The following is a 12,841-nucleotide window of genomic DNA, read 5'->3' as shown; positions in this document are numbered from 1 at the left end:
CTTCTCTCATTTGGCCTCTCTTCCTGTCCTAAACATCGTTTCTCTTATAATCAGGGAAGGATTGACATGTTTAAATTTATTAGGAAAATCAAATTAATTAAATACTTTCAGTTAAACACGTTTTCTGGCAAATCTACTGACTTTTCATCCGGTGTTATCAACACCGAAGGGGTATTGCAGGTTAAGGACATTCCTAATCTACAGATTCTCTGTGATCTGGCACAAGAAACCTGCAATGAAGGTATACTAACTACCAGTCAAGATTTGTATCATAAAAGGACAGCCCTCAGCCCATTTCGCCCTGCATCTACCTTTCTCCCACTTATGACCAAAGATGCAGTTGATGTCTTTAGCGACAGAGTCATCACTGAATTGAAATCGTTAAACAGAACTGTGTCATTTCAATCGAGACAGAAAGATTTCAGGAACAATCAATACCACGTGTTAATCACCAAACTTCAACATAATCAAGATCTCATTATCAATAAATCTGATGAAGGTGGTAACACAGTTTTATGGTCACGCAAGGACTATTTATCAGAATCTGAATGTCATCTCTCTGACACTTCTTGTTATAAACATTCCACCAAATTTGAAATGAGAGCAGCAGAAGATACAACTCGCAAAAAAATCCGCCAATGGAAAAGAAATGGGCTATTGACTAAACAGTAAATGAATTTTCTGACTGTAGAACATCCAGTTACTCCCATATTGTATTTTTTGCCTAAAATCCGCAAGAAGGTCACTCCTGTCCCAGGTCGTCCGATTATTTCAGCACAAGGAAGCATGAACGAGAACTTAGCAAAGTATGTTGATTTTTTTCTGCAGCCGCATGTGATCAGTTTGCCGTCATACATCAAAGACACTACAGACTTTCTAAATAAGATTAAAAATGTAAATTGGTGTTCTGATTATTTGCTGGTGCTCATGGACATTGAATCTCTTTATACGAGTATCAATCACTGCCACGGCATTAATGCCACTAAACATTTCTTGGACAACATGGACATCAACATGAGAGACCAAAACACCATGCTGTTGGAAATAATTGAGTTATGTCTTACGACCAATTTTTTTATGTTTCACAATAACATTTACCAACAGGTGCGCGGTGTGGCAATGGGGGCATGTTTCTCCCCCAGTTACTCATGTTTGCATGTGGGCTGGTGGGAGAGCCACGCACGCGCACTGGTGTAATCACATTGTGCACTATTGGCGTTACATAGACGATATTTGTTTGATCTGGAACGGGTCTAGGGAAGATGCTTTGAAGTTCGTAGGAGAGATCAATTCTAATGATTTAAATTTAAGATTCACTGCTTCCATTGATAGCTCCAAGGTCGAATTTCTTGATGTTTTGCTATATGTTAATGAAGGTATTTTACAAACTAAGTTGCACAGAAAGACCACCGCTGGTAACTCAATCCTCCACGCAGATAGTGCCCACCCTCGCCATCTCATCAATAGCATCCCCTATGGTGAATTCATCCGTATCCAGAGAATTTGTAGTTCTGATTCAGTCTCCATGGAGTGTCAAATGGCAGCTTTTCGCAAATTTCTTGGCAGGGGTTATAAGAAACCCCAATTGACCCTTGCCCTTAACAAAGCTAACAATCTGCAAAGAGATATCCTGCTTTTACCCCGTTCAAACGTTAGATCTGACAGAGAGTTCTCAGAATGAAACCTGCCCTATTCGGTTAATAACTACATTCAGTGCACAAGAACAGGCAATACGCAAGATTATTTACTCTGAATGGCCCATCATCTTGACCGATAATATTCTTGGTCCTATTCTTCCTAGTTTACCAGCCATCACCTTCAGAAGGGCACCCTTCATGAGGGATGCCCTTGTCAAATCCATGCCTGAGGTGAAATCTAAAAATACTTTGCTCACCACGATGGGTTTTTTCAAATGCAACTCCTGTCGTGCGTGCACTTTTGCCAAAAACTGTACCCACTACACAACAGCATTTAGCGATAAAGAGATAGCTATTAATGAACATCTTACATGTCGTACCGAATACGCTATTTACAAACTGAAGTGCTCTTGCCATCTTGAATACATTGGCAGTACAAAGCTCCCGGTTCATAAACGCATTCTTCAGCATGTTAGGGCTATTGTTAATTCTGACCACAATTACCTGGTGGCCAGGCATTTCAAATCTATTCATGATAACAAACTAAAGGATTTGGAATACACAGTTCTAGGGTCAGTTCCCCACCCCGGACGGGGGGGTAAATCGAGAGAAATTACTGAGACAACGAGAATCTCATTTTATTTTAGCTCTCGATACAATATTCCCTAATCGTCTTAACATGAATGAAGATTTGCACAATTTTTTATGAATCAGTTTTCAGGTGTTTATCTATTAAGATGTACTGCATTATGATAATCATTTCCTTTCATTGAGTCTGTGTTACATTTGTCTAGTCAAACATATATTGGTTTGATCTGTGATTTTATTATTATCCTTGCACATTAGGATCGCTTAAGTGATTCAGGGTTCTTTCTACTGCTGCTAAGTGTTGGAGGATTTTTTTGCACTGCACTTTTTTGCACTTTATGGTATATTGTATCTTGTTGTTTATACAGAGTTTTTTAACCATTGGGCATTCTATTTATATATGTATCTGTATTTTTTAACTTGCAATTTCGATTTTTATTGATTTTAATATATTTTTGTCCTTCTTTTAGTATTGGGTCTTTTTAGATTGGATCAGCTACCTCTCCAATATTGCACTTGCACTTTATTGATGAATTTGCTGCTACCTATTAGACCAATATGGAATGGACTATTTTTGTATTTATAGTTACTGATGGATTTGCATGATAGGTTATACATTTATATGATGCCTTTTGGGTTTTGGTTTATGTTTTGCCTGATCTACATCTGGTCATTTAAATTGTTTTTGTATTTGAGAGAAATATAGTTTAAATCTGTATACTTAGGGCACTTGCTGAACATTGCTTCCATAGAACAGTATAAGCTCCATTTTTAGGTCATGCATTGTTATTTACAGTATTTATATATACACTATGTATTTATTTCTCTCTGAATCTCAATTAATTTATATTGCACTGAATTTTTAATCCTCCCAATGTTTACAGTGAGGTATTATTGTCAGCAGTTGACCACATATTGACTACAGTCTGTTTTCTATATTGATTAACAACAACAGTTTGTTTTTATAGTTGATTGTGCACACTCTTCACCTTTTAAAAAACGTCACAGTGTGGAGACGCATCATGTGATCAAGCTCCCCCCGAGGAGCGAAACGCGTCATGGCAGGCACTGCTCCTGTGATACTTTTTCTTTAATAAATTATTACTGCTTCATCCACGTATGGTTTGTGGAAGTCCGTGATTTGTCCCTGGAGTTTGGAGGTCCGTGCCTGGAGTTCCGCCTTCAAGGACTTAGCGCGGACAGGACGTCTTCGTGTATGTATGTATATATATATATATGTATATGTATATGTATGCATAATGTTGCACATGGTAAAGGATGCGTGTTTTGCACTAATATCAGTATACATATATTTATTGCGTAATTTGCACATGTGGGTTGCGTATTTTGCACATATTTGGCAATTATGCTGAAATATGCACATGGGTACGAATTGTGATAAGCGTGATTTGTATAGGTACCAATCCGTAAGATTAAACCATATTACAATATACGGCACATATTGCGTAATGAATGTATATTTGACGCTTAATCTATACAGGAAATAAGAAAATCTCGCGTGATTTGCACTTAATATGTTGGTAAAATCATTTGGGGATCATGTGCAAATTTGTACAAACATATAACTGTATGTAAATACCATAGACTCAAAAGAAAACTAAGATCATGTATTGTTACATAGAAGAAAGCCTATACTATAAGTATTTTGTCACTATCCATTATCACGTGGTGTAACAAAGAAGAAAAAAAGATGGTATACATTTTTGAAATCGTGCCGCTGTTCAACTATGTGATCAAGGGCACTCGATGCCCGAAACGCGTCATGTGAGGAGTGAGTGGAAGGAGGAATAAACTTACCTGCAATTACAAACTTCCGTGTGGGTCGTTGTCTTCCATGTTCGCTGAAGGGAAGTGCTGGAAGTGTTGGCTGTGATATATATATATGTTTGGCTGCAGTTCAGGGCTGCAGGCCACATCATGGTCAAGTCGACGCCTACAAAGCAGGGCTGGCACCACTACAGAACAGTGCACCAAACCCACATGGGTACTATTTGAGCGTGAATTTGTAGGAATGAAAGCGCACCCACTCGGGATCACTTCAATAGCGGACTACAGCAACCATGAGGCTGTGCTGACAGCCACGCCCACTGAGGCAGGTAACTGAAACATAAATGTGCGCGATTAACGTGACTTCCATTCTTACTGCATTGCCACTGAAGAAAGGATAACAATTCCTGAAACGCGTCTGGCTAAAGATTCAAGATGCCTGTATTCTGGTGAGGTGCTTGTTGGCAGGGTGTCGACAATTAAAGAAATTGACCTTACAAGCCTCCTGTGGACTCCCTCCTTTGGTGCTACCTGGTATGTTGGAATAAATTACGGCTTTGCACGGCCGCGGAGTGAGGCCCACTGCTGCAAATGGCGGGTCCGCATTTGGCTCCAATCTGGATCTGAAACTTGCGGGAGGAAGCGATGTTTGGCTGCAGTTCAGGGCTGCAGGCCACATCATGGTCAAGTCGACGCCTACAAAGCAGGGCTGGCACCACTACAGAACAGTGCACCAAACCCACATGGGTACTATTTGAGCGTGAATTTGTAGGAATGAAAGCGCACCCACTCGGGAACACTTCAATAGCGGACTACAGCAACCATGAGGCTGTGCTGACAGCCACGCCCACTGAGGCAGGTAACTGAAACATAAATGTGCGCGATTAACGTGACTTCCATTCTTACTGCATTGCCACTGAAGAAAGGATAACAATTCCTGAAACGCGTCTGGCTAAAGATTCAAGATGCCTGTATTCTGGTGAGGTGCTTGTTGGCAGGGTGTCGACAATTAAAGAAATTGACCTTACAAGCCTCCTGTGGACTCCCTCCTTTGGTGCTACCTGGTATGTTGGAATAAATTACGGCTTTGCACGGCCGCGGAGTGAGGCCCACTGCTGCAAATGGCGGGTCCGCATTTGGCTCCAATCTGGATCTGAAACTTGCGGGAGGAAGCGATGTTTGGCTGCAGTTCAGGGCTGCAGGCCACATCATGGTCAAGTCGACGCCTACAAAGCAGGGCTGGCACCACTACAGAACAGTGCACCAAACCCACATGGGTACTATTTGAGCGTGAATTTGTAGGAATGAAAGCGCACCCACTCGGGAACACTTCAATAGAGGACTACAGCAACCATGAGGCTGTGCTGACAGCCACGCCCACTGAGGCAGGTAACTGAAACATAAATGTGCGCGATTAACGTGACTTCCATTCTTACTGCATTGCCACTGAAGAAAGGATAACAATTCCTGAAACGCGTCTGGCTAAAGATTCAAGATGCCTGTATTCTGGTGAGGTGCTTGTTGGCAGGGTGTCGACAATTAAAGAAATTGACCTTACAAGCCTCCTGTGGACTCCCTCCTTTGGTGCTACCTGGTATGTTGGAATATATATATATATATATATATATATATATATATATATATCACCACAAACTCCCTCCTCACGAAGAAAGCAGAGGCCACACGGGGGAAATCCAGGGACCCACTTTTATTGTCGGCAAATGCATTTCGGCCTGTCGGCCTTCCTCAGTGCCCAAGCAGTGTTCAGGAGGTTTTGGCAGTTCCGTTTGAAGTGAGCCCTGCTTCGATGTTATAGGACAATGTTGGCTCCGCCCCCACACAGGTGAAACTGCTCACACGAAGTAGCTCACGAGATTGACGGTGAACTACTAGTCCCAGAATGCTGTTGGCTATCAGGTAGGTGATGCAGTGGGGTATGAAATTGTGAGAATGGTCGTACTGCGTGCCAAACAAACGGAGATTCTTCCAAAGCCAATGTCCTGCTGCGATGTTAGTCAGGCGCTTCCCTGGGTCCCCGAACCGCATCAACCTCTGTGCCGTGGAAACCAATCAGCGGGGGTAGGTATGGCCATGCATCCCGCCCTGTGTGAAGTAGAATACTTCACAACCACCATTTTCCTTCCACAGCGTTGAGGCGTGTCCCAGCTTATCAATACCTTGAAGTGTCAGAGAAACCGTCGAAGCAGCAGCCAGAAGAGCTGGGACCCTTTTGCGATGCGGGTGCCTCTGTATCACGTCTCCGGCCGACGTGCACAATATCACCACAAACTCCCTCCTCACGAAGAAAGCAGAGGCCACACGGGGGAAATCCAGGGAACCACTTTTATTGTCGGCAAATGCATTTCGGCCTGTCGGCCTTCCTCAGTGCCCAAGCAGTGTTCAGGAGGTTTTGGCAGTTCCGTTTGAAGTGAGCCCTGCTTCGATGTTATAGGACAATGTTGGCTCCGCCCCCACACAGGTGAAACTGCTCACACGAAGTAGCTCACGAGATTGACGGTGAACTACTAGTCCCAGAATGCTGTTGGCTATCAGGTAGGTGATGCAGTGGGGTATGAAATTGTGAGAATGGTCGTACTGCGTGCCAAACAAACGGAGATTCTTCCAAAGCCAATGTCCTGCTGCGATGTTAGTCAGGCGCTTCCCTGGGTCCCCGAACCGCATCAACCTCTGTGCCATGGAAACCAATCAGCGGGGGTAGGTATGGCCATGCATCCCGCCCTGTGTGAAGTAGAATACTTCACAACCACCATTTTCCTTCCACAGCGTTGAGGCGTGTCCCAGCTTATCAATACCTTGAAGTGTCAGAGAAACCGCCGAAGCAGCAGCCAGAAGAGCTGGGACCCTTTTGCGATGCGGGTGCCTCTGTATCACGTCTCCGGCCGACGTGCACAATATCACCACAAACTCCCTCCTCACGAAGAAAGCAGAGGCCACACGGGGGAAATCCAGGGAACCACTTTTATTGTCGGCAAATGCATTTCGGCCTGTCGGCCTTCCTCAGTGCCCAAGCAGTGTTCAGGTGGTTTTGGCAGTTCCGTTTGAAGTGAGCCCTGCTTCGATGTTATAGGACAATGTTGGCTCCGCCCCCACACAGGTGAAACTGCTCACACGAAGTAGCTCACGAGATTGACGGTGAACTACTAGTCCCAGAATGCTGTTGGCTATCAGGTAGGTGATGCAGTGGGGTATGAAATTGTGAGAATGGTCGTACTGCGTGCCAAACAAACGGAGATTCTTCCAAAGCCAATGTCCTGCTGCGATATTAGTCAGGCGCTTCCCTGGGTCCCCGAACCGCATCAACCTCTGTGCCATGGAAACCAATCAGCGGGGGTAGGTATGGCCATGCATCCCGCCCTGTGTGAAGTAGAATACTTCACAACCACCATTTTCCTTCCACAGCGTTGAGGCGTGTCCCAGCTTATCAATACCTTGAAGTGTCAGAGAAACCGCCGAAGCAGCAGCCAGAAGAGCTGGGACCCTTTTGCGATGCGGGTGCCTCTGTATCACGTCTCCGGCCGACGTGCACAATATCACCACAAACTCCCTCCTCACGAAGAAAGCAGAGGCCACACGGGGGAAATCCAGGGAACCACTTTTATTGTCGGCAAATGCATTTCGGCCTGTCGGCCTTCCTCAGTGCCCAAGCAGTGTTCAGGAGGTTTTGGCAGTTCCGTTTGAAGAGAGCCCTGCTTCGATGTTATAGGACAATGTTGGCTCCGCCCCCACACAGGTGAAACTGCTCACACGAAGTAGCTCACGAGATTGACGGTGAACTACTAGTCCCAGAATGCTGTTGGCTATCAGGTAGGTGATGCAGTGGGGTATGAAATTGTGAGAATGGTCGTACTGCGTGCCAAACAAACGGAGATTCTTCCAAAGCCAATGTCCTGCTGCGATGTTAGTCAGGCGCTTCCCTGGGTCCCCGAACCGCATCAACCTCTGTGCCATGGAAACCAATCAGCGGGGGTAGGTATGGCCATGCATCCCGCCCTGTGTGAAGTAGAATACTTCACAACCACCATTTTCCTTCCACAGCGTTGAGGCGTGTCCCAGCTTATCAATACCTTGAAGTGTCAGAGAAACCGCCGAAGCAGCAGCCAGAAGAGCTGGGACCCTTTTTCGATGCGGGTGCCTCTGTATCACGTCTCCGGCCGACGTGCACAATATCACCACAAACTCCCTCCTCACGAAGAAAGCAGAGGCCACACGGGGGAAATCCAGGGAACCACTTTTATTGTCGGCAAATGCATTTCGGCCTGTCGGCCTTCCTCAGTGCCCAAGCAGTGTTCAGGAGGTTTTGGCAGTTCCGTTTGAAGTGAGCCCTGCTTCGATGTTATAGGACAATGTTGGCTCCGCCCCCACACAGGTGAAACTGCTCACACGAAGTAGCTCACGAGATTGACGGTGAACTACTAGTCCCAGAATGCTGTTGGCTATCAGGTAGGTGATGCAGTGGGGTATGAAATTGTGAGAATGGTCGTACTGCGTGCCAAACAAACGGAGATTCTTCCAAAGCCAATGTCCTGCTGCGATGTTAGTCAGGCGCTTCCCTGGGTCCCCGAACCGCATCAACCTCTGTGCCATGGAAACCAATCAGCGGGGGTAGGTATGGCCATGCATCCCGCCCTGTGTGAAGTAGAATACTTCACAACCACCATTTTCCTTCCACAGCGTTGAGGCGTGTCCCAGCTTATCAATACCTTGAAGTGTCAGAGAAACCGCCGAAGCAGCAGCCAGAAGAGCTGGGACCCTTTTGCGATGCGATATATATTACCTACTGGCAGTCGCCAGTAGGTAGTTATAGTTAGGACCTATTTTCCATAGGAAATCCTCAACATTCTATTTGGAATAACGTTGGCGCCGATTGACGAATCTTCGCAAAATTTTCCAAACTTTTGGCCAGCTCCGGTCTGCTCCTATCCTGATAATTTCACGGTGATTCGTCAAGCGGGGGCCGAGAAAAAAGGGGGGTCCCATAACGCATTTTCCCCATGCATTTTCCCATAGGACCTGTTGACGCAACTATAGCCCGAACTGCTGAATGGAATTACACCAAATTTGGCAAAGAGGTAGTCCTCAGTTCAGACTCGTGCCTTTTGCTTAAATGGTGTAAATCCGTTCAGCAGTTCCTGAGAAAATTAGAGTTAAAAAGATAGATATATCTGGGCGGAGCCTAACCACACATCTCATCGTGAGATCTGATTGGCTGTCAGTACTTCATCCAAGAAGTGTTGGCAGCCATCTTGGGACCAATATACATGATAGCACCTCATTAAAAAGCACTGCAGTTAATAGAAGGTTTTAAGACTTTAGTTACATTATAAATCATTTGTTGATGGTACCATACTCATTTTAGGAATTGTGGTGTGTTCTAAGGTGATTTTACCATGTGAAAAAGCCTTCTGCTGTGATATCATGAATCATGTTTGAGAGAAAACTATTTTCTCATGCTTTTCCCACAGAGGTTTGGAAGGTGATCTATAAGCTAAACTGAGAGCATATGTTCTGTAAATTCACATTATCTTTCTCAGTCTTGTGAGAATGAAGTCTGACATTCTCAGTAAAACATGTACATCCAACAAGGGCAGAGACTGTCAGTTGATTCCTTTGTGTTCTACTGCAGCTTCCCAGTGTTCCAAAGAACATCTAGAGCGCTAACAGTCCTACTTATGACAAACGTATTGCACACCTGAAGCCATCTTGATTGGAATAAAGTGGTAACTCTTAAAACATTTAATTTAAAAAGGAACAAAATGAGGGGGTTCAATTTGCCATAGAAAGTATGATTAGTGCTGCAGAAAGAAAAATTAGGGCACATTTTGAGTGAGTTCTGAAATCCTCTTCTATTTCAGTCTGACATGCAGACTGAAACATGCACTTTGAATACCAGCAGCAGACTTTCCTGGTGAGCAGTAGCTTTACTACAGTGATCTAATAAGCAACTAGAGTGCTAACATTCTGAATTTATGGCAAATGTGTGACACATCTGAATGCCTCCTTGATGGAATCAAAGTAAAAAACTGAAAGTATTTCCTACTGAGGAGACTGTAGTAAATGAGGAAATTAGGAAACTTCATAACAAATAAGTCTCCCAAAATGGCCACCAGAGACAAAAGAGCCCAAATGTAGCACAAATATCACCAAGATGTAGCCCAAGTATAGCCCAATGACAGAATGTCCCAGAGTGTTCTTAAAAACAACTAGAGCGCTTACTGTCTTCATTATGACAAAAGTATGGCACACCTGAAGCCATCTTGATTGGAATAAAGTGGTAACACTTAAAATATTTAATTTAGAAAGGAACAAAATGAGGGGGTTCATTTTGCCATAGAAATTATGATTAGTGCTGCAGAAGGAAAAATTAGGGCACATTTTGACTTCTCAAATCCTCTTCTATTTCATAAATAAATTCTGACATGCAGACTGAAACATGCACTTTGAATACCAGCAGCAGACTTTCCTGGTGAGCAGTAGCTTTACTACAGTGATCTAATGAGCAACTAGAGTGCTAACATTCAGAATTTATGGCAAATGTGTGACACATCTGAATGCCTTCTTGATGGAACCAAAGTAAAAAACTGAAGTTATTTCCTACAGAGGAGACTGCTGTAAATGAGGAAATTAGGAAACTTCATAACAAATAAATCTCCCAAGATGGCCACCAGAGACAAAAGAGCCCAAATATCACCCAGATGTAGCCCAATGGCAGAAGTGTGCAAAACACTTATTTTTTTTGTGTATTTGCAGTTTTATATAGTGCAGACTTGTCAGGTATTGGAGTGCTTTACATGAGCATTGGTTACATCACACAAGATCAAATTCATTTTGGTTGTAGACATGGGGAGATTAAGTGATTTGACCAGAGTCACAGAATGTTGAGCTGAAGCAGAAACTCCAACCTGGTTCCCCAGTTGCAAAGTCTGCAGCTCTGGAAGTAACACCACATCCTCTCCCCTAGGTGCAACATTTAATCAAGTGGTCAACTGGATAAAAAAACATAAAGATTACAAATAATTTAAAAGTGCTGTGTCGCTATTTGAAAACTCAGAAAATATGTCCTCATTTTAGTTTTTTAGAGCACTCACCATAATTTTGATGCAAATAAGACCCTCTCATATATGTAATTTCTAAAGGAAATGCTCTAGGTATTACAGTTTTGATTACATCAAGATGACGTCAGGCGTTCCACACTTTTGTAATAAATATAGAATGTTAGCAATCTGGTTGTTCATTGGGATACTGTTGAGAGGCAGAGGCCAGGGGCACGGACTCTGAAAATTGAAGGCAGGTAGGAGAGTGCAGAGGCAACAATTTGACCACACTGGGCAGGCAGGAAGGGCAGTGGCAGCACAACAGACTATGAAGGGCAGTGGAAAGGGGGGCAGGGGCAACAAACCAACAATACAGGACTGGCAAGAGAGGCTGTGGCAATATAATAGACCATTGTGGGCAGAAGGAAGAGGCAGTGGTAGTACAACCATACATGCCAACAAACCCGTTTCAGCCAGGAAACGTCCAATGTTTTTAAGCTCAAATGGGCTTTATTTGATCTGTCTCCTGTCTACAATCTCCTCTTTTTCAATGTAACTCAAAGGGGAAAATCAATACCCCAGTTTGTTTTCAAAATCTCCCTCTTACCAATTTCAAAATGTTCGCAAGTATGGTACATTGGATCATGGTAGGCAGGAGGAATTGGGGTAGGGACATGGACTTGGATAACAGAGGACAGGAGGGACATGGAGAGGTGCACCAAACTGACCCAACAGGGCAGGCATCAGGGTTTGCAGCAGCACAATACACCACACAGGGCATGCGGGACGGGAGTGCAGCACAACAATCCATAGAAAGCAATAGGGAGGGGACAGGACCATGCACATGGACAACAGAGAACAGAGGGGCAAGAGGCAATGGTAGCTAGCTGACCATAATGGACAGACAGGAGAGAAAGCTGCAGCATAACAGACCATAAAGGGCAGGAGGGACGGATCAGGGGCATTACAATGGAACACACAAGCCAGGAGGGAGGGAATAGGGGTCTGCACATGGAAACAGAGGGCTGGGGGCAAGGGGGCAGGGCAGGAGCAGCAAGATGACCATGGAGGTCAGGCAGGATAGGCACTAGAAACAAGACACACCATGGTGAGCAACAGTGAGACTATGGTGGCATACACACAGACCATGGAGGGAAGGTGGGAGGGGGTCAGGGGCAGCTAGCTGACCACACAGGGGAGGTGGGAGGGGCCATGGCAGCACAGAAGACCATGCATGGCAAGCGGGAGGGTTAGTGGCAGTACAATGGCTATGATGGGCAAGAAGGAGGGTGCAGGGGCATGCACAAAGGACCATGGAGGATAGAAGGGAGGGTCAGGACCTGGGCACAGACAAGAGAGTTCAGGGGAAGGGGCCTCACAACAGACCGTGTGGGGCAGGCAGGAGGAGCAGTTGCAGCACAACAGACCAGGGAGGGCAGAAGGGTGTGGCAGTAAAATGGACCATGGAGGACAGGAGGAAGGGGATAGGGGCATGGCAAGTGGACAGGCAGGGTGGAGGTGGCAGGGACAGGTTACAGCCATCTGACAATGCTAGGCAGGTGGGAGGGGAGTGGCAGCTCAACAGAACACTCAGAGTAGATAGGAGTGGCAGGTCCATGGAACATGGTGGGCAAAAAGGATAGAGCAGGGGCATGCACAAAGACATCGAAGGGCGGGGGAAGGAGAATAGGGGCAGCAAGCTAAGCACAGAGGCTAAGCAGGAGGTCAATGATGGGCCATAGAATTGGGCAATGGAGGGCAGGAGGAGTGGACTGG

General features: G+C 45.0%; 1 protein-coding gene across 2 annotated transcripts in view; it reads right to left on the bottom strand.

Moving 5' to 3' along the window:
* The window catches only part of LOC146813077 (uncharacterized), a 509,801-nt gene that overhangs the window by 260,072 nt on the left and 236,888 nt on the right, over positions 1–12,841 (bottom strand). The window lies entirely within an intron of this gene.

The sequence above is a fragment of the Triturus cristatus genome, chromosome 7, assembly GCF_964204655.1.
Source record: "Triturus cristatus chromosome 7, aTriCri1.1, whole genome shotgun sequence".
In the NCBI taxonomy this organism is placed as follows: Eukaryota; Metazoa; Chordata; class Amphibia; order Caudata; family Salamandridae; genus Triturus; species Triturus cristatus.
This window is presented reverse-complemented; position numbering and strand designations above follow the sequence as displayed.